The sequence below is a fragment of the Bubalus bubalis genome, chromosome 13 (genome assembly GCF_019923935.1).
Source record: "Bubalus bubalis isolate 160015118507 breed Murrah chromosome 13, NDDB_SH_1, whole genome shotgun sequence".
NCBI lineage: Eukaryota > Metazoa > Chordata > Mammalia > Artiodactyla > Bovidae > Bubalus > Bubalus bubalis.
The window spans coordinates 58,745,877-58,755,175 of NC_059169.1; the positions used below are offsets into that span (position 1 = coordinate 58,745,877).

Here is a 9,299-nt window from a genome sequence, read left to right on the forward strand (position 1 = left end):
ATATTTTCAAACGCTCACTGACCTCACGATAAAAACACAAACAAGAGACGCAGCTAAACACAGCATGTTAGACCCAGATTTAGGACCTTAAAGGGGGAAAAGGAGGCTATACAACCTTACCAATCACGGATGGAGGTCAAGTACACGGTCACGGCTTCCCCGTGGGCCACAGTAAGGCCCAACTCGTGAATCTCCCTTTTTTATAAGCCCTACTCCCTCTTTGATCCAAGAGAACATTGTCTGCACAGAACAATACGTTTTCATTTCAATTTCCCTTCTTTTCAGGAAAGGAAATGTTTGCACTTCAAAGGGTTCCTTTGAAGAGCAGCCTCCGGCCCTGGCCCGTCCAGGTTAGGAGTTCCGCGGCCCCAGCGGGGCGTGCAGAGTCTGGGCGGCTGCCCACCGCAGCCCCTCTCCAGGCCACCTCCTTCAAGGAGAGGGTCTGGTGCGGGAGAAGAAAAAACAAACATTGGAAAAATACTCGAGGCTTTTGATCGTGGCCTTCAGAGGCCCTTTCTCACACAGTGTGGATTTCACAGCCCAGGGAAACTGAGGCACAAACGCCGGGGAGCCAGGTCCTAAGAAACCAGCCCCACCCAGTAAGGAGGTCTTCTAAGCCGGCAGAGTGGAGCCCTGGGGGCGTTGCTGGTGATGATCAAGGGGACGTCTGCGATAACCGAAACGCACGGGCGAGATCCACGCCTCATCCAGCAGTTTGGAACCTTCCCCGGGAACCTCAGCAAAGACTAGGATGCACAGTTTAGGGTGTCCCCTTTTCTCTCTCCACTAGCCTCTCCTGCAGGCCCATGCCCCTACCCTCTGCTGAGTCTGGGGAGTCAGGGCTGCACAGGCAGACAAGAGAGGGCCTGCAACATTTCTTTTCAAGTCGTGAACAAGTTCTGGGTATTTAATAATGATCTCCACCCTTCCCCACCCCAAGGGGGTTAACTGCCTGTTCAGGTGGGCAACCGGCCAGGGGGTGGGCAGGGGCGTGAAAGCTTCAGCTCCAGACAGGGTGCCTGCTGCCCCAGGGCCCCAAGTCTCTGCTTGGGGCTCCAGCCCTGCGTGTTCGGGGTGCAGGTCTGAGGGATCAGGTCGCCCTGAGCTGAAGACTTCCAACCATCCACCTTCCCGCGAGCCCACTAACCTGCCAGGCGCTCGGCCTCCTCATCTCCTCCTTCTTTTACTTTTCTGTAGTTTCCCAGTTCTTCACAATAATGCATTCTAACTTTTAGAAACATTTTTTCCTTAAAGAGGCTTATAAGAGAAAGTTAGACCACAGTTCCATTGAAAAAGCCTCTCCCGAAAAAGGGAACAGAAAGAAACAAGCTACCTATGCGCACATGGAAGGGACATTATTTGAACAACGGAAAGTTGACTGTGGATGAGATGACAATGTCATAACGTTAAATTTCCTGGTTTTGATGTCGTACTGTGCTCATGTAAGAGAACGAGAATAACCTTACTAGGAAACACACTGAAGCTTGCAGGGGGGTAAATCAAATGACATGATGTCTTCGACTTATTCTCAAAGGGTTCAGGAAAAAATACATATATGTGTGTGTGTAGATTAACTGATTGACAGATAAACAGAAAAAAGGAATAAAATATAAGCAACAGGTGATTTGAAAAAACTGAGGAGCTCCTGTAACTCCTGCAACTTTTTCTTTAAGTCAGAAGTATTATTCATGAAAAGTTGAAAGGTAAAAGAAGAGAGGAGAGAGGCAGGCAGCACTCCAGGCCTCACGGCAAGACCAAGGTCCCGGCCACTGGGGCCCAGTCTCTCCAGGAAAGACGCGCCCTGCTGCTACCCTGGCTCAGACAGCCCCCGTCCCCAGCGTTCTGAGGGTGTCAAAGAAGCATCTCACAAGGAAGGAGACCCCGCCTCACCTCCCACACTACTGAAGTAAAGATCTGGGCCCAAGGACCACTGCCACCGGCCTTGAGAAGGCAGGGGCAGAACCAGGAGGGAAACCACGCTTCCCTGCAAATCAGAGCCCCTGCAGAGAGCCCCCCACCCCAGCAGAGCTGGAGGGGGAGCAGAGAGGACTGATGCAGACCAGAGAAGCAGGGCTCCCCGGGGCCTGGCCAGAAGCCCCACGTCCAGCCAGCTCTGGTGATGCCAACGCCAGACTGCTGCTGACCCAGAAAGAATGCGGCCCAGCCTGTGTCACACACGTGCCAGCGCCAGGTCTGACCACTGGCCAGCACAGCTGTCCCAGGACTCCAGAGCTCCAGCTGCACCAGGAGCCAGGGCTCAAAGAGAAGAGGGCTGCACTCCAAAGACGCAGGGGCAGATAGAGAAATAACGCGGGCCGCCCCACAGCGGTGGGACAGCTGGCTCCTGCACCTCCAGGACTTACTCGGAACCCAGAGAGCCCGGGGGGCCTCGCATCTCCAGGTCCATGTGCTTATCTCAGGGCCCACCTCAGGCCCGCGCACACACGGATGCCAAACCACAGCCCCGAGACGGCTGCAGCCCCAGACATGGGGTGATGCCCACGGCCCTGGGCACATTCGGTGTCAGGACCCTGTGGCTAGGTCCCAGGGGCAAATCCACGCTCTGCCGCTTACAACCCACCTCTGTGCCCATTAACAACTTGCATCCCTTCTCCAGGCCCTCTCCCCATCAGCCAAACAGCAGGACTGACCTCACTGGGTGGCTGTGAGGATTAAATAAAAAAACACAGAAAGCGCGGAGCCCACGGTGAGCGCTCACAAGGGCTTGTAGTCTGAGTCTTACTCAGCCCCAGGGCCTCTCCCTTCCTTCCTACTTGGTCTAAGAGACTTTGGTTAATGGCAAATAAAAAGATTTGGGCAGATAAAAAGATTCAGAGAAAGAGAGCGTTTCCGTGCCAACCTGAAAAGGTCGGCACAAGCATCTTCACGGGCGGGAAGACGACGGTGACAACCATGTGATGAAACACCAGTCAGACCGCGGTCCCTCCTTTCCCCTCGCCAGCATCCCCAGTGATGGCCCGCCACCCACCCCACCCCACCCCACCCCACCCTTCTCAAGGATCTACATCACCCCTCCAGGAAGGAGGACAAACGGTGGGAAACAGACATGGCCCAAGTTTTTAACCCCAAAGCCCTCAGGGTAAGTTGGACAAAATGTCTGGGATTGTGATGGATGAGGGTGAACACCTTCCAAACAGACACACGTGCACAGCCTTTCTCACTCACACACACATATAGGCACGCGCACACAGACACAGGCAGGCAAACACTGAGAGCGGGGCCGGGAGTTCTGCCTCCCAGAGGCGTGGAAAAAAAGTGGAAGTGTTCATCAGTCGTGTCTGACTCTTTGTGACCCCGTGGACTGTAGCCCGCCAGTCTCCTCTGTCCAGGGGGTTCTCCAGTCAAGAATACTGGAGTGGGTTGCCATTTTCTTCTCCAGGGGATCTTCCCCAACCAGGGATTGAACCCATGTCTCCTGCATTGAAGGCAGATTCTTTACCATCTGAACCACCAGGGAAGCCACCCTGAGATATGAGGAGGATTCAAACCCAAGGTCGTGGATCTGAGATCTGCAGAACCGGCCTCCCTGACACCAGGCCCTACACCACCCCCTGAAGCGCAGACCCAGCTCCAAGGAGAAGGGACTACACGTTAACATCTCGGGAAAGTGGGCGAGCAAAACAAAGCTGTTGCAGATTTTGTTTTTCTCCATGCTGAAATCAAAGAACTGAGCTTTCTCTCCAATATAATAGCGAATATTTACATGAAGCACTTGGTGTGGGTCAGAGTTATGTGAGGTGCATAACCTGGATTACGGCCTCATTTAAATCCCCTCAACCCTACACAGTGGGTACTAGAAGTCAATTACTCTGCAGGCAATACAGAAAAGAATTTAAATGTGGCTCTGAGAAACATCTTAGAAAAAGGCATTTTAGAGATAAGTGGAGCCCACTCTGGGGAGGGGGGCCGTGAGGAGAGCAGGGGTGGGGGGCCGCCCGGGGTTGGCACCGTAAGCGGGTCTCGAGGCAGAGCCCGCTGTGTGCCCAGCACGTGCGCAGCAGCCTCTACTCCTACATAAGTAGGAAAGCACTTGGTTCTCCTACACAGGAATCTTATCTGCATAGATATTTGAAAGAAAGCTCTAGGGCAGGAAGACAGAGTGTTAAGGACACAACTGCGTCCAGAGGGGAAAGGTGATTCCAGGAAAAGGGAGACAGGGTGGAAATCCACACTGTCCTGCTAACGCAGGACCTCGTTTCTTCCTCCTCTGTTTAAACCCACCCTCTCGGGAGCCTGTGAAGCCTTTCTGGAGCTTGACTTCTGGTTGCGCTTATCAGGAGGCTGGCAGAGGAAAGAACTTATTTCATGAAAGACACTAAATGTGTTGACTTAGTACCTTTATTGGGCTTCCCTGGTGGCTCAGATGGTAAAGAATCTGCCTGTCAATGAAGGAGATACGGGTTCGATCCTGGGTCGGGAAGATCCCCGGAGGACGGAATGGTAACCCACTCCAATATTCTTGCCTGGATAATCCCAATGACAGAGGAGCCTGGTGGGCTACAGTCCAAATGGTTGCAAAAGAGTCGGCCACGACCGAGCAACTAAGCACACAGGCACACTCAATCCGGCACGCCGGTCTTTTGGTATTTACCCAGAGGAGTCACTGCATCATTACAAGGCTGAGAGGGAGGCTTCACGCGTTTGCAGGGGCTGGACCATCCACAGGACCTTCCAGAGGCTGCACACAGATGCTGGCCGCAGGGGCCTCAGGGGCCCCGTTCTTGGCAATGGACCACAGCCCCCAGCTCCTGGAAGCAGCATCCTCACTTCAGGGCAATGATCTGAGGCTGCACTGAAGCTGTAAAGCCTTCGAACTCCACACTGACGTGGTCTCTTCCCCAAATCTACCACTTGGCGGTGCCCCCTCCTCCCCTGCTAGTGATAACAACCAGAGGAAAAGCCAAGTGACAGACACGTGTGGGGCATGATGGGGGACCTCAGGTCAGAATCTATTCCAACATGTGGCCTGTGTCCCCTGGATGAGCGAATTGTGACGCCTTTGCAGGGAAATGAGGACAGCAGCCCACCTGGTCCTTTCACCACGTGCTGCCCGTCCTTTCAGCAGCTTCACAGAACGCACTGAACCCCCATGGTAGGCTGTGACTCACTTTGCACAAGTGTCGGGGTGGCTGGTGTCAAAGCTGCTTTGGAATTTGGGGGGAATACCAGAATACAGAGAAAGAGAAGCCGCTGAAGTCACTACAGGGCTGATAACCTGCCGCCAAAAAGGCTACTCTTCTCCTCCCACTGGAAGTGACCTAAAACCCTGGGCGTGGATACAACTTCAGCCTGAAGCCCAGGGCCAGCGGCCTCAAGCCCAAGAAACCCCTGGAAGGCAGGCGTCCTGAAGACCAGGAATGAAAAAGCAGGCCCACCCCATGGCTGCTGTCCCGCTGCGGGGCCGACCAACTAACCACAGCCTGGGAGCCCTCTGGAGGGCGCAGGAGGCCGGGGCACCACATACGACTGCAACAGGGCAGGTGGGGCTCAGTCCTGTCTGTGAGCATGCAAGGGTCTGAGAAAAGCCAGCTGTGCCTGTTACAAAGTCCTTCCCAACGCGCTCTTCCTGACCTCACCAGGACGGTGGCTCCGCTCTCCTGGGACCCACCTCTCCGGCCTCACCTGGATTCTTCCTTTAAAACCACAGACGGAGCGAGGACACCAGCCTACAGATGGCGCAGAGCTCAACCAGTCACGTTTCTACCAGTTCCACCCTGTCCACGCTGCCACCATCCAGCCTGCACAGAAGCGACACACGGTCACTCTCGCTTGCGCAGAAAGAAGCTCGACTTGCGTTTCTTTCCCAGACCTGACTACCAGCCTCTGCGCTGGCCTGCCCGCCTCTGTGCCCGCCCCTTCCCCATCTCTTCTCCACACCGGGTCTAAAGGGACCCTTGCCCTCTGGGACAGCTGCCCAGAGGCTGCCCACTCTCCGTCCCTGAGGAAAAAAGTCAAGTCCTCCCGTCCCAGGGGCCTGCCCTCAGCTGGAGCAGATGGGGGCGGGCCCGTCTGCAGATGCACTCCAGGTGGAAAAATGGCCATCTCAGAAGATGCCTATGGCCCAGATAACTCCAGTCAAAGTGTTACTCCCTCGTTCGTGTCTGACTCTTTGAGACTCCATGGACTGTAGCCTGCCAGGCCACTCTGCCCATGGTATTTCCTAGGCAAGAATCCTGGAGCGGGTTGCCATTGCCTTCTCCAGGGGATCTTCCCAATCCAGGGATCAAACCTGTGTCTCCTTATTGGCCAGCAGATTCTTTACTGTCTGAGCCACCGGGGAAGTCCAGACAACTCCAGGGTCAGAGGAAAATGTTTCTTCCCCAAACAAGGACACACTTATTCCAGCTTCAAATTCCTCCCTGGGATTAACGGACCAATACCTCCAAATACATGGTTAATAATGAAAGGGATTAATTTAATTAGACACAAGGCAGGGCCCTCCAACATAATTACATATTTTTATTGGCCTGAGTAGACAAGAAACTACAGACTAGAACAGTCAGTAGACATGTGTTTAATTCCATCAAAGAATGAAAGCTTCTACCAGATATAATTAACATGTGTCTTAAAAAGCAAGCTCCCCAAGGTCAGCAATCTCATGTTTCAAGCCCTGTTTTCCTTTAAAGCAAATAATTATATGCATAAGAGCATCCATGTGGCTCAATCCAGATTTAAACAACCGAGAGTACATTTCTGATCTCTATTCATGCTCGTCCTGTTCAAGTGAAAACTCCTCTGGCACGCTTTAAATTTTATCTCCAATAATTAAACATGATCTTAATATGCTAAAACCTTTCAAAACTCTTTGAATCCATTGTTTACTTTGTCCCCCTAAGTTTCTATGCTGACTGTGGGACTTAAAGGCCTTTCGTTTTAATGACAGAGGGGTGTGTTCAGTGTAAAAATAATAATTTCCACTGAGATCAACTAAAAATGTCGGGGGGGGGGGATAAATGTATCATGGTTTCCTAATATCAGAACCACACACAAGTGGCAAGAAACTGTTAAGATAAATCCCACATAAATTTGCAATTCAAATTAAGCACAATGAGGAAGCTCTGCCAGAGGCCAAAACACAGTTCTCCCCAGTCACAAGTTTAAGAGCTCATTTAGGGAAATACACCTCAAATGGAAACCCTGGCCCCCTCCTCTGTCGAAGAGTCTGGAATAAAATCTACTCCAGCTTACACCTGAGAGCCTCAGGGTGGGTGCTGGGCAGTGTGGTTTCTTCCAGGGGCACTTGCCTGGCTGTCCTAATCACACAGGTCAAGCACCTCTCCCCTCGGGTTCTCAGAGCCACGGAAAAGGGGTAAGACGAGCGAACAGGGCACGCGGCGGTAGTACTACTACAGCGCGCTGCTGCTGTGTACACACAGGTCTCAGGATGACCGCCGACCGCCTGGCCTGGGAAGTTTTCTACTACGTAGAAAGGAACACACGGAGATTAGGTCTTCTCGGTGAAGCCGGAACTTCCTCCCACCAGAAAAAAAACCATACGGGAGCCGTGATCACCGGCCGGAGAGGCCAGTTCGGGTCACAAGGAAGCCCACCCGGTGCGGGGGTGGGGGGATGGGGTGGGAACTTTCCCTGAGTAACCCCCCGTGGAGGACTGGGTAAGAGGTGGAGGCGGGCCGGGGAACTTCCAGGGGTTCCAGGGAGGAATAGAGGTGGGCGCCGCGGCCAGCGCACGGGGTACGCAGCGCCGTCACCAACCGGCCACCTGCCGCGGGACCACCCCGCGTCCCCCCCGGGGCTGGCTCCGGACGCGCGGCCGATGACACGTCGCGGACCTCGTGGCGGGGTGGGGTGCTCCGTTGTGCGCCATGTAAGGGAAGGTCTCCCGGATGCCCGCCGAGTCCTGTGCGCGCCCACCCACCCGCTCCGGCCCCGTGACCACCGGTGCGTCCCGGAGCCCAGTGCCAGGCAGGGCACGCGTGGCACCCACCCCGAGGCGCCAGGGCGCCCACGCTTACTCACGGGGTGTTGCATCATGCACCACGCCGCGTCTTCAGGGAAGCAAAATGGACTCCGTATCTGAAACAGCCGCACGGGCACCGGCCGCGCGCACCGCCCGCCCGCCTGCCAGCCCGGCCCGCGCGCCCACCCAGAGAATGCCAGCGCCACCCCCCCGACCCCCCGCGCGCGCGGACCCTGCGCTGCCCTGCCGCGGCCCAACTCAGCGCCGGGATCACCCCCCCACCCCACCCTACGAAGGTGACCCAGACTCGGCAGGCCGGGCACTCACCGAACCGGCAGGGAGGCAGGATGCGGGCAGGACCGTCGCTGGACAGACGCCCTAGCCAGGGCTGGACTGATGGACGCTCGGTCGGACGGAGGCGCAGCTGGACTGGACGGACGGTCGGCCGAGGATCGGTGGGACTGCCGGATGATCTGGTGGAGTCGCAGCGCGCGGGATTGGGGGCTGGGGTAGGCGACAGCTGGTGGTCCCGCGCTCCGCTAGCAGGGGACCCGCGGCTCACACCTGCCCGCGCGGAGTGAATGAAGTGTGGAGGGCGGGAGGCATCCGGCGCGCGGGTTTCATCAGCCGCGCCCCGCGCCCGCCCTCCCCGGCGCCCGCCGCCCGCCGCCCGGGCCAGCGGGCCCGCGTCACCGCCGGGCACCAATGGCAGCGCGGCGCGGCCGCGGCTCCCCGGGCCGACCGCGGTGGGGGCGGGGCGCGGGGCGGGGCTCGGCTGCTTCTCGCCCGGGGCCCCGGCCTGGGATTCCCCCGCCGTGGGCGGCGCTTGCAGACGCTGCGGCTGTCGCCCGCCCCTACCCGCAGCCCCGCCCCAACCCCAGCGTGGACCAAGCTGGTGCGACACCCACCCCCCCAAACCGCGCACCCCCGGACTGTCCACCCCCGATCACGGGCCCCAGCGAGCGGACAGACACCACGCTCTCGGCCAGTTTGCCTCCTCTTAAATGAAAATATTGGGGAGACACGAGAAGGTGTTTTGGGTTTTTTTTAAGTATTATTGTAAATCTTGTCTTTGTCATCGGAATATTTATGACTATTGCCTATTTTTAATAAATATCACATCCTCGCCCCTTGTCAGGAAGGACCAGAAAGCCCGAGTGCGCCTGTGCCCCGGCGGCGGGACTAGCGCCTGCCTTTGCAGGCATGTCACCGCGGTTACTTCCGCACCTGCTGTCCCCCGGAGGGAGGTAGCAGAGACCGAATTACCCCCGCGCTCACCTCGCAGGCTTCCTCTTTGCTCCAAAAACCCAAGCAAGAACCACGATCTCTAGAACTCCAGTAACCTTTGACATGAAAGAGG

The 9,299-nt window shown here is 56.1% G+C and overlaps 1 protein-coding gene across 2 annotated transcripts in view; it reads right to left on the reverse strand.

Annotated features, from left to right (window-relative positions):
* Positions 1-8,398, reverse strand: part of SLC7A1 (solute carrier family 7 member 1) — a 60,540-nt gene extending 52,142 nt beyond the window's left edge. The window contains exon 1 of one of the 2 annotated variants that reach the window (XM_025262892.3): positions 8,267-8,398. The gene's annotated coding sequence lies outside the window, so the exon portion shown is untranslated. The remainder of the gene's footprint in view (positions 1-8,266) is intronic. The other variant, XM_025262891.3, reaches the window with a different exon arrangement.
* Between the last annotated feature and the right edge of the window lie 901 nt (positions 8,399-9,299).